The sequence below is a fragment of the Aegilops tauschii genome, chromosome 3, assembly GCF_002575655.3.
Source record: "Aegilops tauschii subsp. strangulata cultivar AL8/78 chromosome 3, Aet v6.0, whole genome shotgun sequence".
In the NCBI taxonomy this organism is placed as follows: domain Eukaryota; kingdom Viridiplantae; phylum Streptophyta; class Magnoliopsida; order Poales; family Poaceae; genus Aegilops; species Aegilops tauschii.
The window spans coordinates 237,821,777-237,845,442 of NC_053037.3; the positions used below are offsets into that span (position 1 = coordinate 237,821,777).

The 23,666-nt window shown below is 44.7% G+C and overlaps 1 long non-coding RNA gene across 1 annotated transcript; it reads right to left on the minus strand.

The window, feature by feature from the left end:
- Nucleotides 1-581: 581 nt before the first annotated feature.
- Nucleotides 582-4,917, minus strand: LOC109756612 (uncharacterized). Its single transcript, XR_012180968.1, has 5 exons — nt 3,526-4,917; nt 3,406-3,452; nt 3,152-3,273; nt 2,322-2,834; nt 582-1,684 (listed from the first exon to the last, which is right to left on the minus strand). It is a non-coding gene; the product is annotated as an uncharacterized lncRNA (long non-coding RNA).
- Nucleotides 4,918-23,666: the final 18,749 nt, after the last annotated feature.

A 23,666-nucleotide genomic window follows, 5' to 3' on the forward strand; every position in this document is an offset into this window, starting at 1 on the left:
AGGCGTCATGGTCTAGAGCATCCAAGAGGAATTGTGGATCGCCGAGTGACCGAGTTTGTGAAGGTGCGGAAGTCACCTGAAGACTTACCACGAGTGATTGGGTGAGGTCTTTGTGACCTTAGCTCAAGGAGAATACGATGAGGACTGTGTGTCCGGGACTGTGTGTCCTCAGGTTTAAATACCTAGCCGCTCCAACCAGATGTATAACTGAGACAGCAGTTGGAAGTGGTCTGCCAAATCATTGTCTTCACCAAGCCAACTGGTTCTATTTCCTCAACTCTTTCATTTCCTCAGAACTGTGTTGAGTGCTTGTTCATATCTGTGTTTGAAGACTTTGACTGAAGACTTTCTCAATTTCCTTGGTTCAATTTCTTCAGTCTGTTTGTCTTCATCCTGTGTTATCCTGTGACTACGCTTTCTGTACTCTGTGCTTGTCTTCATTTCATCATGATGACCGTGCTTGTGTTATGTTATGTTTACTTTTGAGTACTTATTCCGCTGCTAGTAGTTCTTCACTAAGGACTTTCCTCACCGGCAAATTCCTCAGTGAAGAATTCATAAAAATTGCATATCCCCCCCTCTAGTCGATATATCGCACTTTCAGGAATATACAAGCCAAGTTCTATAATGTAAAATTCCCACTAGTATATGAAAGTGACAACATAGGAGACTCTCTATCATGAAGATCATGGTGCTACTTTGAAGCACAAGTGTGGTAAAAGGATAGTAACATTGTCCCTTCTCTCTTTTTCTCTCATTTTTTTTACCTTGGGCCATTTTCTCTTTTTTATGGCCTCTTTTTTTATTTTTCGTCCGGAGTCTCATCCCGACTTGTGGGGGAATCACAGTCTCACACTGAATAGTTCATGTCCATCCATCCGTATGCTACTTTCTCATCAGAACGTCAATCCCAAATATCTTCTGCTGGAAATATAACTTTATATTAGTCAGCTGACACAACACCTTAACTATCCAAGGGGTTTCCTAATACGCAACACTCTCTCATAACATTTGAGGAACAAATCAAGGGAAGTTTTCAAATCAGCATTACATGTGTAAAGTCATAATCCCTGAACATGATAAATAGCATAGTAGAAAATTTGAAAAGCGCAAAAATAGATATTAATGATAGCACCATCGGGGCTAATGTACTATCTAAAAGTGCATTGATTCCTAGTATCTAAAGTTACCTAGAAAAACTCCATCACATGAAAGGTGTGACAAAATAAAGGGGAAACAACAATCCTCCTCAAGAAATGGTGCTGATAGGCGGACATATTCCTTTTCACGTATTGTGGTGCAAGAGTTCAGAAGAAATCAGGCTCACCTATCTTGGAAGGGTCCGACTGCTCTAGGGACATCAAGCCACAATATCTCCGGCCACTCAGAACCAAAACATCCATTGGAAACTGTATGGGCCAAAAATAATCTTCAGAGAACATAGCAAATAATAAATAAGCAAAAGGATCATCCCTGGAAATGCAATACATGTTGCAAAACAGTCAAGATCGTTTGAAAATATACACATCTTACCCTGCTGCTTGTAGTCCTCGAATACCTGCTCCTTCTTTCTGTCGTTCGCCGCGTCCCCTCCCCTGCAGCCATACCCCATTGCGGAGGAGTGCCGCTGCTTGCACTCCTCGATGGCATGCTCCTTCTCGTATTGTTATCCGCCTCTCACCCCCTGCAGCTCCACCCCAGACAGCACAAGATCACAATTTATATTCAGAGCTATTTGAAAAGTTTTGGTCCCAAATTCGTTTTCACTTTTAGTGCCAACAAAAATATAGATCTGCTCTGCAATTAATTTACATGACATGACGATGGCATCAATTCATATCCATCCATTACAACATGAACATTTTTATTTTGTTTTGCGGAAAACAAATTGGACATATAAGGGAATATACTAAACCGAAAAAGAAAAAAAAACATGGCAATCTCTTTGCGTAATCTGGAATATAAAAAGGCATAGCTCCCAACTCAAGCTCTAATCTAACCCAGACCTTTGCTACTTCTAGTAATTGTAACTAACTAACTATAACTGATAAAATTATCATATGAAGAAGTGCAACACAATTGTTCTCAGTTCTCAACTGAATGCCCATATCCATAAAATTAAAATGCTTCAGAAAGTATGAAAATGCACTCAAACGTGATAATGCTTTCTAGTAATCACTGCCTAGAACTGAGGTGACAATGCAACACATGTGTCAAGAGGAGAATGAGCAAGAGTGGATTTGGAGTTAAAGGAGAAACCAAATATGGGGACAGAAGGAGAATGAGCAAGAGTGGATCTGAAGGTAGGACGAGAAACCAACCATGGGGCTCGTCAGCTCGATTGAAGCGTCGAATTCATCCGAGGGCCAACGTTTGGCAAGCGAGCACTCATGTTTAAGCACAATGCATATCCTATGAATTTAACAAAGATCAAGGGGGATATCAGTTATGCCAGCACCGCGCTCCCAAACTCGCATTTTGAGGTGTGAGCGAGACAAGACCTGAACAAATTCTACGGAAAGAAACTTATTTGATAAGAACACCAATGCAAGGGAACTGTGCAGAAGGTGGCCGTACTTCTGGAAAATATGAAGTATCGAATTGTGAAAATTTATCTTCCTGTTTTTGGTCCTATTGCTCAAAGTGTGGTATACCACTACACCAAAGAAAGCAATATCACACGGCAAACCTTATATTTTTCAACCGTCGCATAGAAGAATCATCTAAAGGAAGTAGACACATATGCCATGGACTGACCTAAAATGAGTGGCTTCATCATGTGCAATTGCCTTGACCAAGAGGATATCTTGGGAGATGTAAGCAGGCTGGTATATCTGTAAGCAATGATATACATCAGTTGGCACCCAGCATGAGTTTTTTGACGTTAGTTCTATATTACAGTAGCAAAGGGAGGGTCACATATCAACTCTTTTTTTAAAGCTCAGGAGTTGCAAATGCATATGCATATCACATCACTTTTTCTGTAACAAATATGGCCAATGGACAATGTCTATATACTAATCAGGATCAAAATTCTAGAGGTTATTTAGTTAGTCTAAAATATCACATCATGTTTGGTTGAAACAATATGCTAAAATATTCAGTTTGCAAAGCACAATGCTAACATATGGGGTAGAAGGTGGCAGCTCACCTACAGCAAGGAGCTAGCATCAGAAAAAGTAGGAGTTCATCCTTTAGCGTACTATGACCATGTCGTTGCTGCCTTGCACCTTGATGCACCGCCGCTGCCCATAGCAGCTTAACATCCAATTGCTTTTGACAAATTGTACATAACAAATTACTTGAATTAATACTTTGTAACTGATCAGCAAGAAGTAGCAACCAAATTCTAATAATGGAGAGCTAGGTCCAGGATGTATTACTCCTATTTCATACTAACTGTACCTACTGGGGAGAGCAGAAATGTGTAGCACACAGGGAGAGAGCAAAACCTGATGAAGAAGGAAAAGAAGGTTAGCAGGAAAGCAAAGGAACTGATCTGAGATAGGACCACCAGGAACTTACCCCAAAATCATGCATAATCGAGGCTATGCTCCAACTACAAAGCCAGAAATTGATCCATTGTATCGACACCTGCAATCCTCCTCCATAAATGTTGCAGGCCTACAGCTGCCCAGCAGGAAACCATTAGCACTACACATACCATGGTGTAATAGTAGACCTCACAATTTATGTCAATACAACAGATCAAAGCATAAAGTTAGAAATCAAAGAAGGAAGACTCAGGGAAGATACTACCATGGGGACCAAATCGGAGCACCATTCTCCAAAAATTCACATGGATGCAGTGGTGAAGAGATAGGAGACGAGGCGAGTGAGGCTGGTGACGGCGAATGACCCTGGACAGCGGCGGCGCCTCTGTGACCGTGAGGGCCGGCCTGCTCCTTCACCCTTCGGCCTCCTCCCTCTTCCCTAGCCCCATCCCATCGCGACGGGTCGCCCACCCTGCTCCTTCACCTCACCACCGGGCTCGGCTAATCCGCGCCCGATTTGGAACCAGCCACCACCGACGGCCGCATAGACAAAGAAGAGAAGGGAGGCGAGGTGGAAGGGCAGCATGGTGGAGAAGGGAGACGCACACGGCGGCGAGGCTCCATGGCGGAGGACGTGGTGATGGGAGGAGGAGGCGGATAGACTATGGGGATCGAGGGGAATGGGGGCTAGGGTTTGTGCGGCGACTGGTACGGGACTGAGGGGAGGATAGGATTGGCTGCGGAACACGAGGAGCGGATTGGCCAAAAATTTCCTGCACGCGGGCATGGCTGACCCAGCCAATGAACACCGAGACGAGCCCACCCGTCATTGGCTAGTGAAAATGACTGCAAGGTGAAAATCAAATTTGACTGCTGTGAAGATCCAACGGCTCAGGCGCGCTAGAAGGCAGATCGGACGGCCAACAAAGCCCCGATCGGGGGAGCTCCGTGGATGCGAGTTGGCTAGCCTCATTATTGTTTTAAATTGGTGTTAAACCTACTGTATTCCAACTTCTCTATGGTTCATATCCCCCGATACTAGCCATAGATTCATCAAAATAAGCAAACAACACATGAAAAACAGAATCTGTCAAAAACAGAACAGTCTGTAGTAATCTGTATAAAACGTATACTTATGTAACTCCAAAAATTCTGAAATAAATTGGTTGACGTGAGGAATTTTTCTATTAATCATATGCAAAAAGAATCAACCTAAAAGCACTCTCCAGTACAAAAGGGCAGCTAATCTCGTGAGCGCTAAAGTTTCTGTTTTTTACAGCAAGATCATAAAGACTTCACCCAAGTCTTCCCAAAGGTTCTACTTGGCACAAACACTAATTAAAACATAAAACCACATATAACCAGGGTCTAGATGAATTATTTATTACTAAACAGAAACAAAAATAAAATTGGGTTGCCTCCCAACAAGCGCTATCGTTTAACGCCCCTAGCTAGGCATAAAGGCAAGAATAGATCTAGGTATTATCATCTTTGGTATGCAATCCATAAGTGGCTCTCATAATAGATTCCTAAGGTGATTTAATTTTATTTCTAGGAAAGTGTTCCATGCCTTTCCTTAACGGCAATTGGAATCTAATATTTCCTTCTTTCATATCAATAATTGCACCAATCGTTCTAAGGAAAGGTCTACCAAGAATAATAGGACATGTAGGATTGCAATCTATATCAAGAACAATAAAATCTACATGCACATGATTCCTATTTGCAACAATAAGAACATCATTAATCCCTCCCATAGGTTTCTTAATGGTGGAATCCGCAAGATGCAAATTTAAAGAACAATCATCAAATTCATGGAAACCTAGCACCCAAATCACACAAAGTTTTTGGAATCATGGAAACACTAGCACCCAAATCACACAAAGCATAGCATTCGTGATCCTTAATCTCAATTTTAATAGTTGGTTACCACTCATCATAAAGTTTTCTAGGGATAGAAACTTCTAGTTCAAGTTTTTCTTCATAAGATTGAGTTAAAGCATCAACGATATGTTTGGTAAAAGCTTTATTTTGACTATAAGCATGAGGAGAATTTAACACGGATTGCAACCAGGAAATACAATCTATCAAAGAGCAATTATCATAATTAAATTTCTTGAAATCCAAAATAGTGGGTTCCTTGATATGTAAAGTTTTGACCTCTTCAATCCCACTTTTACCAATTTTTGCATCAAGATCTAAAAACTCCAAATCATTGGGACGCCTTTTAACTAAAGTTAACTCATCTCCAGTCCCACGATTATCAAGATTCATATTGCAAAACAAAGATTTAATAGGAGACACATCAATCACTTTTAGATCTTCATCCTTATTATCATGAAAACTAGAATAACACGCTTTCATAAAGCAATCTTTTTTAGCACGCATCCTAGTGGTTCTTCCTTTGCACTCATCAATGGAAATTCTCATGGCTTTCAGAGACTCATTGATATCATGCTTAGGTGGAATAGATCTAAGTTTCAAAGAATCAACATCAAGAGAAATTCTATCCACGTTCCTAGCCAACTCATCAATCTTAGGCAATTTTTCTTCAAGCAAAGCATTGAAATTCTTTTGCGAAATCATAAATTCTTTAACACTAGTCTCAAATCATAGGGCATATTATTAAAATTTCCATAAGAGTTGTTGTAGGAATTACCATAATTATTAGAGGAATTACTAGGAAACGACCTAGGATTAAAGTTTCCTCTATACGCGTTGTTACCAAAATTGTTTCTACCAACAAAATTCACATCCATAGATTGATTATTATTCTCAATCAAAGTAGACAAAGGCATATCATTAGGATCAGAAGAAACACTCTTATTAGCAAACAACTTCGTAAGTTCATCCATCTTTCCACTCAAGACATTAATCTCTTCTATCGCGTGAACCTTTTTACTAGCAGATCTTTCGGTGTGCCATTGAGAATAATTGACCATAATATTATCTAGGAGTTTAGTAGCTTCTCCTAAAGTGATTTCCATAAAAGTGCCTCCCGCGGCCGAATCTAAAAGATTTCTAGAAGAAAAATTCAATCCAGCATAAATTTTTTGTATAATCATCCATAAATTCAAACCATGTGTAGGGAAATTACATATCATTAATTTCATCCTCTCCCAAGCTTGTGCAACGTGTTCATGATCAAGTTGCTTAAAATTCATAATATCGTTTCTAAGAGAGATGATCTTAGAGGGAGGAAAGTACTTAGAGATGAAAGCATGTTTGCACTTATTCCATGAATCAATACTATTTTTAGGCAAAGACGAAAACCAAGTTTTAGCACGATCTCTAAGCGAAAACGAAAATAGCTTCAATTTAACAATATCATTATCCACGTCTTTCTTCTTTTGCATATCACACAAATCAACAAAGTTGTTTAGATGGGTAGCGGCATCTTCACTAGGAAGGCCAGAGAATTGATCTTTCATAACAAGATTTAGCAAAGCAGCATTAATTTCACAAGATTTAGCATTGGTCATAGGAGCAATCGGAGTGCTAAGAAAATCATTGTTGTTGTATTGGAAAAGTCACACAATTTAGTATTGTCTTGAGCCATCGTGACAAACAATCCAACACACAAGCACACAAGAAGCAAGCAAAAAGAGACGAACGGAAAAAGAGGGCGAATAAAACGGCAAAGGTGAAGTGGGGGAGAGGAAAACGAGAGGCAAATGGCAAATAATGTAATGCGAGGGATAAGAGTTTGTGATAGGTACTTGGTATGTCTTGACTTGTGCGTAGATCTCCCCGGCAACGGCGCCAAAAATGGCTAGTTGCTGGGAGATCAAATCTTGACTTGACTTGGCATAAGCCTCCCCGGCAACAGCGCCAGAAATCCTTCTTGCTAGCTCTTGAGCATGCGTTGGTTTTCCCTTGAAGAGGAAAGGGTGATGCAGCAGAGTAGCGTAAGTATTTCCCTCAGTTTTTGAGAACCAAGGTATCAATCGAGTAGGAGCTTACACGCAAGTCGCCTTGTACCTGCACAAACAAATAAGAACCTTGCAACCAACGTGATAAAGGGGTTGTCAATCCCTTCACGGCCACTTGCAAAAGTGAGATCTAATAGAGATAATAAGATAAATATTTTTGGTATTTTTATGATATACATTGGAAAGTAAAGATTGCAAAATAAAATAGATCGGAAACTTATATGATGGAAGATAGACCCGGGGGCCATAGGTTTCACTAGTGGCTTCTCTCAAGATAGCAAATTCTACGGTGGGTGAATAAATTACTGTCGAGCAATTGAGAGAAAAGCGCATAGTTATGAGAATATCTAGGCATGATCATGTATATAGGCATCACGTCCGCGACAAGTAGACCGTAACGATTCTGCATCTACTACTATTACTCCACACATCGATTGCTATCCAGCATGCATCTAGAGTATTAAGTTCATAAGAACAGAGTAACGCATTAGGCAAGATGACATGATGTAGAGGGATAAAATCAAGCAATATGATATAAACCTGTAACACCCCGCATGTAACTTTCCATATTTGTAACTCCGACTCTTGCCATTTTCGGCTATGTGATGTGATATTCCCTTCGTGGTCGGGTTTTGTTTTTCTTTTTTGCATTTTGTTCATGTCATGCATTTCATATCATGTCATCATGTGCATTGCATTTGCATACGTGTTCGTTTCATGCATCCGAGCATTTTCCCCATTGTCCGTTTTGCAATCCGGCCCTCCTATCTCCTCTGGCGCACCCCTCTTGTTTTCTTTCGTGAGCGGGTGTCAAACATTCTCAGAATGGACCGAGGCTTGTCAAGTGGCCCTAATATACCACCCGGAGACCACCGGTCAAGTTTCGTTCCATTTTGAGGTCGTTTGGTACTCCAACGGTCAACCGGGCATCCGCAAAGTTCATTTGTGTGTGCAAAAAAACCCCTCATAACCAGCCCAAAACCCACCAAACTCTCTTCCATGCTGTAGGTCGTTCGATCACGATCGTGTGGGCGAAAACCGCACCTCATTTGGAGCCTCCTAGCTCCCTCTACCTATTTATATGTGAGCCCTCCCGGAAACGAAACACAGTCCAAACCCTAACCCTCGTCCCTCTCCGCCGCCGGACACGTCCGGGCGGAGCCGGACGCGTCCACCGCCGCCCACAGTCCAATCGGGCGCCGCCACGTCAGCGTCTTCGGCCCCCCACCGCCGCCGGCCCGGCGAGCCCGAGGAGGGCCCGCGAGCCCAGCCGCCGCCGCTCCTCCCGGCCCGCGCGCCTGCCAACCGCGCCGCCGCCGGCCGGCGCCGCCCCGCCGCGGCCGCCTGCCGTCCTGTCTCCGCCGCCGCCCGGCCTGGACCTCGCCGCCGGCCATCGCCGTCGCCGGCCCGAGGCCGCCGCCTCCTCCTCGCCTCTCCCTCCGCCGCCCCGCCGGCGTCCCCGCACCTCCTCCTCCGGCCGGCGAGCCGAGCCCGAGCTCTCTCCTCGATCGGATCTGGTAACTCGCGCGTTACTTTTCCCCTCGACCCCTCTAAATTTTCCCTAAGTCTGTGATTTTTCTCAATATGTACCCTGTTCGTCAGTGCATAACTCGTTGCATGTAGCTCCGTTTCGCGCGTGTAATATGTCAAATTGTTCGTCTCGTGATGCTCTACATTTTATTCAATTGCACCATGTTCATTAGAGGTCATCTTGATGCCCAAATCTCTTTTGCAAGAGGGCTAGTTGCTGTTATCTGCTGGTTCTTAACAGAACTTGGAGATTTGTCTTTTTTGTATCATTTAATCTGTGCATCCTATGGGCATGAGCTCTACATGTGTTTTGTTGTATGCCATGCCATCTTTCCAAGGGTGTATGCCATGTATTTTTGTGGTCTCTGTGGTGACTAGCACAAGCATGCAAACTAGGCCCCGTAATGTTTCTGATTTCAGGGACTTGGTGATTTCTCTAAGTCCTCGTCTGCTGTTATTTTGTTGCCATGTAAACTTGATGCTACAGGGAGATCCATGCATATTTTGGAGATGTTCAGTAAGGATGTTTTGTAGCTATTGTTGTATTTGACCCATTCATGCCCTTGTTTGAAATTATGGAGTGCCATAGCATGACTAAATCTTGCTCTACTTTTGCTATAAAATATTTCTGGCAGATTCTTAACATGATTTGCAATTTTGCCAAGCTCATTGTAGTTGATCCATACATGCTATGCTTTTGTTCTTGCCATGGTTAGCTTCATAAACATGCCATCTTGCTGTAGGTATTCTAGTTTTGTCATGCATTGCCTTGTGGTGAGTGCATCAAGCTCACCAACATGTCCTCATATTATTGTTTCTGCCATGCTCTGTTTTCTGCTAAGTCTAAAACCTGATAACGGAACTTGCTATGTTTACATGCTTGCCATCATATCTTCTGGTCCTTTTTGGCTTATAGTCAGTAAGGGACTCTTGTCATATGTATTTAGTAGAATACTTACATGCCTTGTTTTGCTATGTTAATTTCCTTTAGCATGTTGATTTCGTGCTCTGAACATTGCTACCTGATGCTGTTTTCTGCCATGTCCAGTTTTTCACGAAGTCTGTGATCCTGTTATCTTTTGCACTTTTGCCATGCTTGTTTGAGCTTGATATGTTGTGAACTAGCCGTAGCTCAGTGTTCATCTTTTGCCAAGTATCTCTTGTAGATTACTGCCATATGATTTGTTGCTATGTTGGAGTGCTCTAGCATTGTTGCTTGTTGCATTTTAAGTGCTATCATGCTATTAATCGCAGATTCGTGTCATTCTTGTTTTGCCCGCAATTTGCAAACGGTGCATCCGTTTCCGGTGATCTTTATATCGATTTCGACCGAAATAATCTCTTCTTTCCAGTGGCATGCTTGGTTTGCCAAGTTACTGCCTTGTTCATCATTTTCCTTCCGGAGCACGCATATGCATCGCATATCATATCTCGCATATCATACATGTTTTGCATCATGTTGCTTGTGCATTTCTCGTGGTTGATTGTGGTTCCGTTTGTTTTTGTTCTTGTCTTGGGTAGAGCCGGGAGACGAGTTCGTGAACGAGGAACCTGTTGAGTACGCTTACGAGGATCAAGCTTTCGAAAACTCTGAGAACCTTGCAGGCAAGATGACCACCCCTCGAAATCACTTCTATCTTTGCTTTGCTAGTTGTTCGCTCTATTGCCATGCCGCGCTACCTATCACTTGCTATATCAAAGAATGGACTTTGTGACTGGTTTTCCCAAGTCCAAGCGTGGAAATGATGCTATCTTCATTGTCATCGACAAGCTTTCTAAAGTGGCTCATTTCCTTCCAATCAAAGAATCCATCACAGCAGCTCAGTTGGCAGAGCTATACACCTCCAGAATTGTCTCCTTGCACGGCATTCCACAATTGATTTCTTCAGATCGTGGAAGCATCTTCACCTCTAAGTTCTGGGATTCCTTCCAGAAGGCCATGGGCACAAACATTAGCACAGCTTTCCATCCTCAAACTAGTGGCCAAGTCGAGCGAGTCAATCAAATTCTTGAAGATATGCTCAGGGCTTGTGTCATTTCCTTTGGCATGAAATGGGAAGATTGTCTTCCATATGCTGAATTCTCCTACAACAACAGTTTCCAAGCGAGTTCGGGCAAGGCCCCATTCGAGATCTCTATGGCAGAAAGTGTCGTACTCCTCTCAATTGGTCAGAGACTGGTGAACGCCAACTTCTTGGCAATGACTTAATCACTGAAGCTGAAGAAATGTGTAAAGTCATCCGTGATAATCTCAAAGCCGCGCAATCGCGCCAGAAGAGTTACTATGATAGTAAGCATCGTGATGTGCCTTTCGAGATCGGAAACCATGTCTACCTCCGCGTCTCTCCAATGAAAGGCACTTGTCGCTTCGGTATCAAAGGGAAGCTTGCCCCTAGATACGTGGGTCCTTTCAAGATCATTGGTAAAAGAGGCGACCTTGCCTATCAACTTGAGCTTCCTTCCAACTTCGCGAACGTGCACGATGTGTTACACGTGTCACAGCTCCGCAAGTGCTTCAAGACGCCTGAGCGCACTATCAACTTCGAAGAGATTGACCTCCAAGAAGATTTGTCTTATCATGAGCACCCCGTTGCCATTCTTGAAGAAACTGAGCACAAGACTCGCAACAAGTCAATCAAATCCTGAAAGTGAAGTGGTCGCACCATTCCGACCGGGAAGCCACCTGGGAACGCGAGGACCATCTCCGTTCCGAATATCCGGAGTTCTTTCAGTCCTAGATCTCGGGACGAGATCCTCTCGTAGTGGTGGAGTGTTATAACACCCCGCATGTAACTTTCCATATTTGTAACTCCGACTCTTGCCATTTTCGGCTATGTGATGTGATATTCCCTTCGTGGTCGGGTTTTGTTTTTCGTTTTTGCACTTTGTTCATGTCATGCATTTCATATCATGTCATCATGTGCATTGCATTTGCATACGTGTTCGTTTCATGCATCCGAGCATTATCCCCGTTGTCCGTTTTGCAATCCGGCGCTCCTATCTCCTCCGGCGCACCCCTCTTGTTTTCTTTCATGAGCGGGTGTCAAACATTCTCGGAATGGACCGAGGCTTGTCAAGTGGCCATAATATACCACCCGGAGACCACCCGTCAAGTTACGTTCCATTTGGAGGTCGTTTGGTACTCCAACGGTCAACCGGGCATCCGCAAAGTTCATTTGTGTGTGCAGCAAAAAAAACCCCTCAAAACTAGCCCAAAACCTAACAAACTCTCTTCCATGCTGTAGGTCGTTCGATCACGATCGTGTGGGCGAAAACCGCACCTCATTTGGAGCCTCCTAGCTCCCTCTACCTATTTATATGTGAGCCCTCCCGAAAACGAAACACAGTCCAAACCCTAACCCTCGTCCCTCTCCGCCGCCGGACACGTCCGGGCGGAGACGGACGCGTCCACCGCCGCCCACCGTCCAATCGGGCGCCGCCACGTCAGCGTCTTCGGCCCCCCACCGCCGTCGGCCCGGCGAGCCCAGCCGCCGCCGCTCCTCCCGGCCCGCGCGCCTGCCACCCGCGCCGCCGCCGGCCGGCGCCGCCCCGCCGCGGCCGCCTGCCGTCCTGTCTCCGCCGCCGCCCGGCCTGGACCTCGTCGCCGGCCCCGAGGCCGCCGCCTCCTCCTCGCCTCTCCCTCCACCGCCCTGCCGGCGTCCCCGCGCCTCCTCCTCCGGCCGGCGAGCCGAGCCCGAGCTCTCTCCTCGATCGGATCTGATAACTGGCGCGTTGACTTTTCCCCTCGACCCCTCTAAATTTTCCCCAAGTCTGTGATTTTTCTCAATATGTACCCCTGTTCGTCAGTGCATAACTCGTTGCATGTAGCTCCGTTTCACGCGTGTAATATGTCAAATTGTTCGTCTCGTGATGCTCTACATTTTATTCAATTGCACCATGTTCATTAGAGGTCATCTTGATGCCAAAATCTCTGTTGCAAGAGGGCTAGTTGCTGTTATCTGCTGGTTCTTAAGAGAACTTGGAGATTTGTCTTTTTTATATCATTTAATATGTGCATCTTATGGGCATGAGCTTTACATGTGTTTTGTTGTATGCCATGCCATCTTTCCAAGGGTGTATGCCTTGTATTTTTGTGGTCTCTGTGGTGACTAGCACAAGCATGCAAACTAGGCCCCGTAATGTTTCTGATTTCAGGGACTTAGTGATTTCGTGATTTCTCTAAGTCCTCGTCTGCTGTTATTTTGTTGCCATGTAAACTTGATGCTACAGGGAGATCCATGCATATTTTGGAGATGTTCAGTAAGGATGTTTTGTAGCTATTGTTGTATTTGACCCATTCATGCCCTTGTTTGAAATTATGGAGTGCCATAGCATGACTAAATCTTGCTCTACTTTTGCTATAAAATATTTCTGGCAGATTCTTAACATGATTTGCAATTTTGCCAAGCTCATTGTAGTTGATCCATACATGCTATGCTTTTGTTCTTGCCATGGTTAGCTTCATAAACATGCCATCTTGCTGTAGGTATTCTAGTTTTGTCATGCATTGCCTTGTGGTGAGTGCATCAAGCTCACCAACATGTCCTCATATTATTGTTTCTGCCATGCTCTGTTTTCTGCTAAGTCTAAAACCTGATAACGGAACTTGCTATGTTTACATGCTTGCCATCATATCTTCTGGTCCTTTTTGGCTTATGGTCAGTAAGGGACTCTTGTCATATGCATTTAGTAGAATACTTACATGCCTTGTTTTGCTATGTTAAGTTCCTTTAGCATGTTGATTTCGTACTCTGAACATTGCTACCTGATGCTGTTTTCTGCCATGTCCAGTTTTTCACGAAGTCTGTGATCCTGTTATCTTTTGCACTTTTGCCATGCTTGTTTGAGCTTGATATGTTGTGAACTAGCCGTAGCTCAGTGTTCATCTTTTGCCAAGTATCTCTTGTAGATTACTGCCATATGATTTGTTGCTATGTTGGAGTGCTCTAGCATTGTTGCTTGTTGCATTTTAAGTGCTATCATGCTATTAATCGCAGATTCGTGTCATTCTTGTTTTGCCCGCAATTTGCAAACGGTGCATCCGTTTCCGGTGATCTTTATATCGATTTCGACCGAAATAATCTCTTCTTTCCAGTGGCATGCTTGGTTTGCCAAGTTACTGCCTTGTTCATCATTTTCCTTCCAGAGCACGCATATGCATCGCATATCATATCTCGCATATCATACATGTTTTGCATCATGTTGCTTGTGCATTTCTCGTGGTTGATTGTGGTTCCGTTTGTTTGTGTTCTTGTCTTGGGTAGAGCCGGGAGACGAGTTCGTGAACGAGGAACCTGTTGAGTACGCTTACGAGGATCAAGCTTTCGAAAACTCTGAGAACCTTGCAGGCAAGATGACCACCCCTCGAAATCACTTCTATCTTTGCTTTGCTAGTTGTTCGCTCTATTGCCATGCCGCGCTACCTATCACTTGCTATATCATGTCTCCCATTTTGCCATGTCAGCCCCTAACCATCCTTTCCCAGCAAACCGTTGTTTGGCTAAGTTACCGCTTTTGCTCAGCCCTTCTTATAGCGTTGCTAGTTGCAGGTGAAGTTGAAGTTTGTTCCATGTTGGAACATGGATATGTTGGGATATCACAATATCTCTTATTTAATTAATGCATCTATATATTTTGGTAAAGGGTGGAAGGCTCGGCCTTATGCCTGGTGTTTTGTTTCACTCTTGCCGCCCTAGTTTCTGTTATACCGGTATTATGTTCCTTGAGTTTGCGTTCCTTACGTGGTCGGGTGATTTATGGGACCCCCTTGACAGTTTGCCTTGAATAAAACTCCTCCAGCAAGGCCCAACCTTGGTTTTACCATTTGCCACCTAAGCCTTTTCCCTCGGGTTTTCGCGAGCCCGAGGGTCATCTTATTTTAACCCCCCCCCCCCGGGCCAGTGCTCCTTCGAGTGTTGGTCCGAACTGAGTAGACTGCGGGGGCCCCTCCTGGAAACTCGAGGTCTGGTTTTACTCGTAGGATGTCTCATCCGGTGTGCCCTGAGAACGAGATATGTGCAGCTCCTATCGGGATTTGTCAGCGCATCGGGCGGCTTTGCTGGTCTTGTTTTACCATTGTCGAAATGTCTTGTAAACCGGGATTCCGAGACTGATCGGGTTTTTCCGGGAGAAGGTTTATCCTTCGTTGACCGTGAGAGCTTATGATGGGCTAAGTTGGGACACCCCTGCAGGGTATTATCTTTCGAAAGCCGTGCCCGCGGTTATGAGGCAGATGGGAATTTGTTAATGTCCGATTGTAGAGAACTTGTCACTTGACCCAATTAAAATACATCAACTGCGTGTGTAGCCGTGATGGTCTCTTCTCGGCGGAGTCCGGGAAGTGAACACGGTCTGAGTTATGTATGACGTAAGTAGGAGTTCAGGATCACTTCTTGGTCATTGCTAGATGACGACCGTTCCGTTGCTTCTCTTCTCGCTTTCTTTTGCGTATGTTAGCCACCATATATGCTTTTGCCGCTGCAACTCCACCTCATTACACCATCCTTCCCTATAAGCTTAAATAGTTTTGATCTCGCGGGTGTGAGATTGCTGAGTCCCTATGACTCACAGATTCTACCAAAACAGTTGCAGGTGCGGACGATGCCAGTGCAGATGATGGGATCGATCTCAAGTGGGAGTTCGATGAGGAACGTGGTCGTTACTATGTGTCTTTTCCTGATGATCAGTAGTGGAGCCCAGTTGGGACGATCGGGGATCTAGCATTTGGGGTTGTCTTATTTTCATTTGGATCTTGACTGTAGTCGGTCTATATGTTTGTATTTTGGATGATGTATGAATTATAATTATGTATTGTGTGAAGTGGCGATTGTAAGCCAACTCTTTATCCCATTCTTGTTCATTACATGGGATTGTGTGAAGATGACCCTTCTTGCGATAAAACCACTATGCGGTTATGCCTCTAAGTCGTGCCTCGACACGTGGGAGATATAGCCGCATCGTGGGCGTTACAAAACCCCACTACTGGAATCAGCTTCTTTGTCATCCGCCATGGCGGACGGCAAAGGCATGGATCACGGACGGCAAACGTCTTTGCCTTCCGCCCGCAGACGGCAAACTGTCCGTCTGAACACGTGCCAGCAAAGGCCTTCTTTGCCGTCCGCTTCCTGGAAATGGATGGCAAAGGATTTTGCTGTCTGCCGTCCGAGGCCAGCAGACGGCAAAGACAACGGACGGCAGTGCGGTGGCGTGAGTGCCGTTAGGGGGTTAACGGCGCTCTTTGCCGTCTGCCAGCGGATGGCAAAGAGTCAAAGCTCTTTGTTGTCCGCTGACAGACGGCAAAGAGCTCAGCTAAGCATTACTGGGAAGCTGCCACGTGGCCAGCTATGCCGTCCGCTGGCAGACGGCAAAGTGATTTGAATCTTTGCCGTCCGCTGGCAGACGGCAAAGTGACCAAATAGGCAGCCAGTGTTCCCAGGTTGTACAGGTAGCTGCCACGTGTCCTCTTTGCCATCTGCTAGCAGACGACGAAGCTCTTTGCCGTCTGCTAGCAGACGGCAAATAGGCTACATATCCCCTGTTTTTATTGGAATCAATTTAATTTCACAGGACTTCACACACAGATATACATATATGTTTTTTTTCACATGCACAGCAGACATATGATGTATCCAACACATAGCTCCATCCATGACAACATATATACATAATAGGAAACAGAGTTCCATCCATACATATTAAGTCACATCACAATGTTCAGCATTGTTCCATGCATGCATCCATATAACAAAGTTCCACATTTTTTATCGCTACAAACGAAAAAGAAAAGGGAAACAAGCACTCCATCCATGCAAGCTTCCATATAGTGAATTAAATATGCAAAATGGGAAACAAAAAAGTTAGAAGAAGAAGACTAGAATCAGAAGAAGAAGAAGAAAACGAAGAAGTAAGCATACTTAGGTAAAATGGAGCTAACCTAGCTAATTGTGCCATTTTTGAGTGAACTAATCATATCATGCCATTTTTTATATAACTTAGAGCTAACTTCATTTTGGAGAAGAAGAAGAAAACTAGAAGAAGAAGAAGAAGAAGAAGAAGAAGAAGAAGAAGAAGAAGAAGAAGAAGAAGAAGAAGAAAACTAGAAGAAGAAGAAGAAGAAGAAGAAGAAGAAGAAGTTCAAGAAGAAGAAGAAGACTAGAAGAAGAACTTCTTCTTCTTCTACCAGATTCCAGTAGTGCCTTGCAATAAACCCCATCTTTTTATCCTCGATGGAAACAATACAATACGTGCCTTGCTGCCCTGCTGTCACTGGGAAAAGACACCGCAAGATTGAACCCAAAGCTAAGCACTTCTCCCATTGCAAGAAAGATCAATCTAGTAGGCCAAACCAAACTGATAATTCGAAGAGACTTGCAAAGATATCAAATCATACATATAAGAATTCAGAGAAGAGCCAAATATTGTTCATAGATAATCTTGATCATAAACCCACAATTCATCGGATCTTGACAAACACACCACAAAAAGAATTATATCGAATAGATCTCCAAGAGAATCAAGGTGAACTTTGTATTGAGATCCAAAGAGAGAGAAGAAGCCATCTAGCTAATAACTATGGACCCGAAGGTCTGTGCTAAACTACTCACACATCATCGGAGAGGCTATGGTGTTGATGTAGAAGCCCTCCGTGATCGATTCCCCCTTCGGCGAAGCGCCGGAAAAGGCCCCAAGATGAGATCTCACGGGTATAGAAGGTTGCAGCGGTGGAAATAGGGTTTCGTGGTGCTCTCGGATGTTTTCAGGGTATATGAGTATATATAGGAGAAAGAAGTAGGTCGGTGGAGCCACGAGGGGCCCACGAGGGTGGGGGCGCGCCTCCCTACCTCGTGGCTGCCTCGTTGCTTCCTTGACGTCCACTCCAAGTCTCCTGGATTGCGTTATTTCCAAAAATAACTCTCCCGAAGGTTTCATTCCGTTTGGATTCCGTTTGATATTCCTTTTCTGCGAAACACTGAAATAGGCAAAAAAAATAGCAATTTGCACTGGGCCTTTGGCTAGTAGGTTAGTCCCAAAAATAATATAAAAGTGCATAATAAAGCCCATTAAACATCCAAAACAGACAATATAATAGCATGGAACAATAAAAAATTGTAGATACGTTGGAGACGTATCACAATCCATATTGGTTTTGAGCCGCAGTTGCACAGAAACATAGAGGCCTATATATATGATATTTTGGTCAAGACCAAGGATAATGCCACCCTTATTCAATATTTGGAGGAGACATTTGCTAATCTACGCAGGATCAATCTCAAGATTAACCCGGGGAAGTGTGTGTTTGGGGTTCCCTCCGGCAAGTTGCTTGGGTTATTTGCATCCCATCGCGGGATTGAAGCCAACCCCGGCAAGATCAAAGCCATCGAGCGGATCCAAGCGCCAAGGACAGTTAAGGATGTGAGGCGCCTGACGGGGTGTCTTGCCGCGCTAAGCAGATTCATCTCCAAGTCTGTCGAGCGCGCCCTACCGTTCTTCAAAATTTTGAAGACGACCGGCCCTATGAAGTGGACCCCAGAAGCAGATGCAGCTTTGCAAGAATTGAAGGCCTACTTGTCCTCTGTGCCTACCTTGGTTGCTCCAAAACCCCAGTGTGGGGACCCCAACTCATCAGTCGAGATCACCGAATGCATGTGTACAGTGATCCCAGAGATCAATGAGCACTTAACACGCATGAGCGGAATAACAAGAGTCTTACATCCATACTTACCGTCTTACACAAATTATGACCATTATGGTCAAGTCTTAGATAGATAAGGCCTCAGGGGCTGAACATCAAATAAACTGAAGCAGCGGAAATCTTCGTTGATAGATAGAACCCATGCCATCTGCCTTAACCCTATAGGCATTCAGACTGTGGGAAAGCGTCCTAGTTCGCATATTCGTCTCCAAAGAACTCTTCTTCAAATTCCTGCTCTTCCATGCCTGGCCAATTAAATAACCAGTGGCAAGCCAATGAGTACTTTGAATGTACTCGCAAGCAACCCATGTTTTGGTTCAAGATACAACAATGCATGATATAGGTAAATTTTGCAGAAAGCTAATTTTATTGTGCTATGACATGTTTAACAACTGGTAAAACATGCATCATATGAATTCAAGTAACTATAGGGACTGGTTACAGATGTCAAGATAAATGGAGTGGGCATCAACGCAACTCAATCATGTCAAGCCCTTTGACTTGACCCAAGTAGTTCTTCCCACTTATCCAAACACACACACTGGTTTGTAAACATGTGGATGTAGCCCAAGAGCGGTTACCCAACTGTCCTTGACCATGGACACGGCTATTCGAATAGTTTTACACTTTGCAGAGGTTGCACACTTTACCCACAAGATCCGGGGAACTTCCGTGTCAGCCACGACCCACGGTACCTCAAGTACCCGGGGTAAGCACCCAAACATTATCTTTCCCTTGACAACACTAACAAAAAGTCCACTCGTTGGCACTTTTCCTCACGATGTACATCATGCGAGTCTCACTCGAGATCGTACCATCCGAGAGCGGACGCAACAGTGTGCCCGGTGTTTGTAAAAACAACCGTAGTCGCCCTACATGGCACGACTCTGTATCGAGAGAGTATGTCATACCCTCTCGCCACTAGTAATGCGGGCTCCCTGCTAGTATTGACCAAAGTAATCAACAAAGCCCTGTCCCATAAGGGGTATTGTGGTTGTACATGTAAGGTTGGAATAACGGTCGCAACTTAAACCAATCCGTTTTTGAAAACGCACTCACACAACTTGCTCCGGTACACCACTTCTTTGTCAAGTGGTTACCTAGCTCATCATCTCCCTCGGGCATTAGTGGCACCCAACGGGGTTTTCAAAAAGTCTTTGGAAATACTTTTGTCTCCATCACCATGCATATACCCGTCCCATTTGAGTAGCATCTACTTTAGCATCCTATCTACTCCCACCGGCATAACCCTCATAGGAAGGTAGGGTCATGCATAATGCAAGTATCAAGAAGGTCGAAACGAAGGCAACCCACCGAAATGGCTACCATCTCATCATGATTCTGATGCAACAATAATAAAGTGCTATATGACATGCATAAAAAGGGGTTTCATAGACATGGTCAAAGGGCTGCTTGCCTGGCTCAGCAAAGTCTTCTGGGTCTTCCAAGTCTTCTGGTCCAACTCCTTCGTCAGCAACGCAATCTATCATCGCAAAATAATAACGAGAAAAATAAGGAGATAGTAAAACAGAAAAACCAAAGTGCTCAGAAATTTTTTAACTTATTTTTGATAAATACTAGGGTGAAAACTAAGAAGGGTAAAATTCTTAGTTTTGGATTTGGAGCTAAAGGAACAGAGCAATGGATTTTCAAAAACGGATTTAATTGCTCAAATTTTTATTTAAATTTGAACAGACGGAAAAGTTGGTTGGACATGTATGAAAGTGAAATCATTAAATAGGTGGGATTTTTAGAAAATATTGGAGTTTGAATTATTTAATTTGGAAAAATAATGTGGGTTGAGGAGTTTTTGGAACAGTTACAGAAAAGAAAAAGAAAACTGGCACTGTGCCACTAGGTTGGAAAGCCACAGTGCAGCAGGCCCAGGGGGAATCCAGCCCGCGCGAGGCTGCCACGTCGAAGGTGTAAAGGCAAAATACGCCTTCAGCCGACGGGCGAACCGGTACGCGCGCGCGTGCGTTTTTAAACCTGACGGGTGGGACCCTGCCGTCAGGTTGTGTGGCTGACAGACGGGCCCCACGGCCGTCGTTGTCTACCCCTGGCCAGAGGGCGCGGCGAGCTCACCGACTTCGCTATGGTCGACGGCGAGGCGATCTGAGGGCACCGACGTGCTCAGGACGGAGTCGCCGTTCGGGTAGAGGTGGAGTTGGCCGCCGGGATGCAGGGGTTCACCGGCGGCGAGGAAGCTGGTGGAAGGGCTTCGAGAGGTGCTTCCTCCGGTCGATTCCGACTGCAATAGAGAGGGGCAACAGAGGGAAATGGTCAGCGAGGTGAGACGGTTCCAGATCGAGAGAGAGCGGGGGCATAGGAGGCCTGTACCACGAGATCGACGACGACCCGAGGCGGTGGAGCTCGAGCTCGATCTCGAGCTCGAGGCCCTCTGGAGATGAACATGAGGTGCAGGGGGTCAATTTGGAGTTGGAGGGGGCAACTAGTGGAGAGAGTGGAGCTTGGGGTCGCCTTAAATAGGCTGGCCGAGGTTCGCTGTGGACGTAGCCCACGGGTGCTCGCGGCGATGGCTCTCGTGTCCATGGGAGAGAGCAGGGGAGGCTATGCGGTGTTCGTGGGGGTGGCGTAGGGTGCTGGGAAGGGGGAGAAGGAGCGGAACGAGCTCAAGGTGGGGCCCGTGATCGAGCAGAGAGTGGCGGAGCTGGGCAGCGTTCTGCTCACGCGGGGGCGGACAAGGGAGAGAGAGGGAGGAGGGGGCCGACCAGCTTCCATGTTGCGGACATCGAGGTGTCTCGTTGGGCGCGTAGGGGAGGCCCGAGGTGGCCGGTGGTGCTTGGTAGAGGGTGGCTACAGTGCCGGGCCGCACTATAGCGTGCTTTGGAGTGTGCAAATGGCCTCCATGGCATTGTTTAAGGGAGCAAGGCGTGCCCACTCATGTCTGGTGAAGCTAGGCAGGAGTAAACAATGTGGGGAGGGGCTTTGGACGCTCTGGAGAGCCACTGGAGTGAGGAGGGAGGTGAGGAAGAGAGAGGAGCTGCTGTCCAGGGAGGTAAATGGGGGTGTTTTACCCCTCAATCATTGAGCAATGGCTAGGGGAGAGTTACTGGAGGTAGAAGAGGACTAGGAGGGGCTGTGGTAAAATTTTGAGCCCATGGAGATTAGTGGAAGAGGTCAAGATGATGCTTTTGGAAAAAAGGCAGAAGGTGTTTGTTGTTGGTTTGGGCAAGAAAATGAATTCCACTTTCCATGAGACTTAACAGGATGGAATGGCACATAGAAATAGGGTGTTCCACCAAAATTGAGCTCACTTGGGAAAAGTTGCCAGTGCAACTTTTGTAAACCCTAGAAATCAACAGAAATGGGTTTCCCAAGATCTAGTCATGCAAAACTATTCTCCTTGATGCACCACTTGGTGTAGTGTCATCATTTGGGGTTGTGAGAATGTCCACAAAGTTTGGGATCATTTGGAAGAAGTTGGCAATGTAAAGTTGTTCAAACTTGAATCTGGACAGGGGCACTTTTTTGATCCAAAACTATTTGTATTGAGTTGAAATTTTGTAAGATCATCACATTATGCATATGTGACTTGCTAGAATTTTCTTGGATTTATTTGAAAATATTTCTTATAGAAATATATCAAATATTTGAATTGGGCAGAAATGGCTTTGGAGGGTTTTGTCCAATATTTTGAACATGATCATGTGTTGAAACTCTTATATATGGACAATATATGTCTTATGAGTTTCCCTAAATTTCCTCAAATATTTTTGAAACAGTTAAATAATTTTAACCTATTAAAGACCATTTCTGGCCCTAAGAAAAAGCCTTTAAATAAAATAGGAACATAACTTTAAAATTATATTTTTGTGGTTTATGGGAGTCCTATACCTATTAGGAGTCAAATATACTCTTTGAAAGATTTTTCATACCCCAAATCAAGTACTTGTAGTGCAAACCTCAATTCAGGGGTTTTTGGAAAACTAAATTTAGAAAATACTATTTGGCCAAATTATTTTTGTAAGAAAATACTATATTGCACTATACACAAGGCATGATCTTTTGGAATAATTTTGGGGCAAGGAGATGAAGTATAGAAGGTGGAGTTGTGTTGACTTTAAAGAGAACTTGAAAATCACAGAGAGAAAACCAACTCAAATAAAAAGCCAAATAATGCAAAAGTTTTTGTTGGTCAAATTTTCATGCTTTATTAATGCAAATGACATGTTACAAAATGCAGTGTGTTATAGACCTACCCCCCTTACAAGAATCTCATCCCCGAGATTCCTAAACTAGGCTTTGAAGAGATCTGGAAACTCGGATCTAAGGTAGTCTTCATCCTCCTAGGTTGCTTCTGCCTCGGTGTGGTCGCTCCACTGGACCTTGAAGTACTTGATGGTGCGGCTTCGGGTGCAACTTTCAGCCTCACCCAGTATGCGAACTGGTCTCTCACGATAAGTGAGGTATGGCTGAAGGTCGATGGCCTGATGGTCGATGTCCTTATAGAGCTGAGGCTTGTCGGGTACTTGGAGACACTTCCGGAGTTGGGACACGTGGAACATGTTGTGCACATCGGATAGTTCAGGTGGTAGCTCTAACTGGTATGCAACTTCTCCTCGTCGGTCAATGATCTCGAAGGGACTGATGTACCTAGGCACGAGCTTTCCCTTAACGTGGAAACACTTAGTTCCCTTAAGAGATGTTACTCGCAGGTACACATGGTCTCCCACACGAAAACTCAAGTCTCGGCTATGTGAATCGGCGTAGCTTTTCTGTCTTGAATTGGCAGTCTTCAAACGCTCTCTGACAAGTTGGACTTGCTCTTTTGCTTCACGGAGGATATCGGGCCCAAAGACTAGTCCTTCTCCGGTCTCGGACCAATTGAGGGGAGTGCGTCACTTCCGTCCATATAGCACCTCAAACGGTGCCATTTGAAGACTGGACTGGTAGCTGTTGTTGTAGGAGAACTCGGCGAATGATAGGCAATCTTCCCACTTGGCTCCATATGCTAGCACACATGCACGAAGCATGTCTTCGAGTATCTGGTTCACT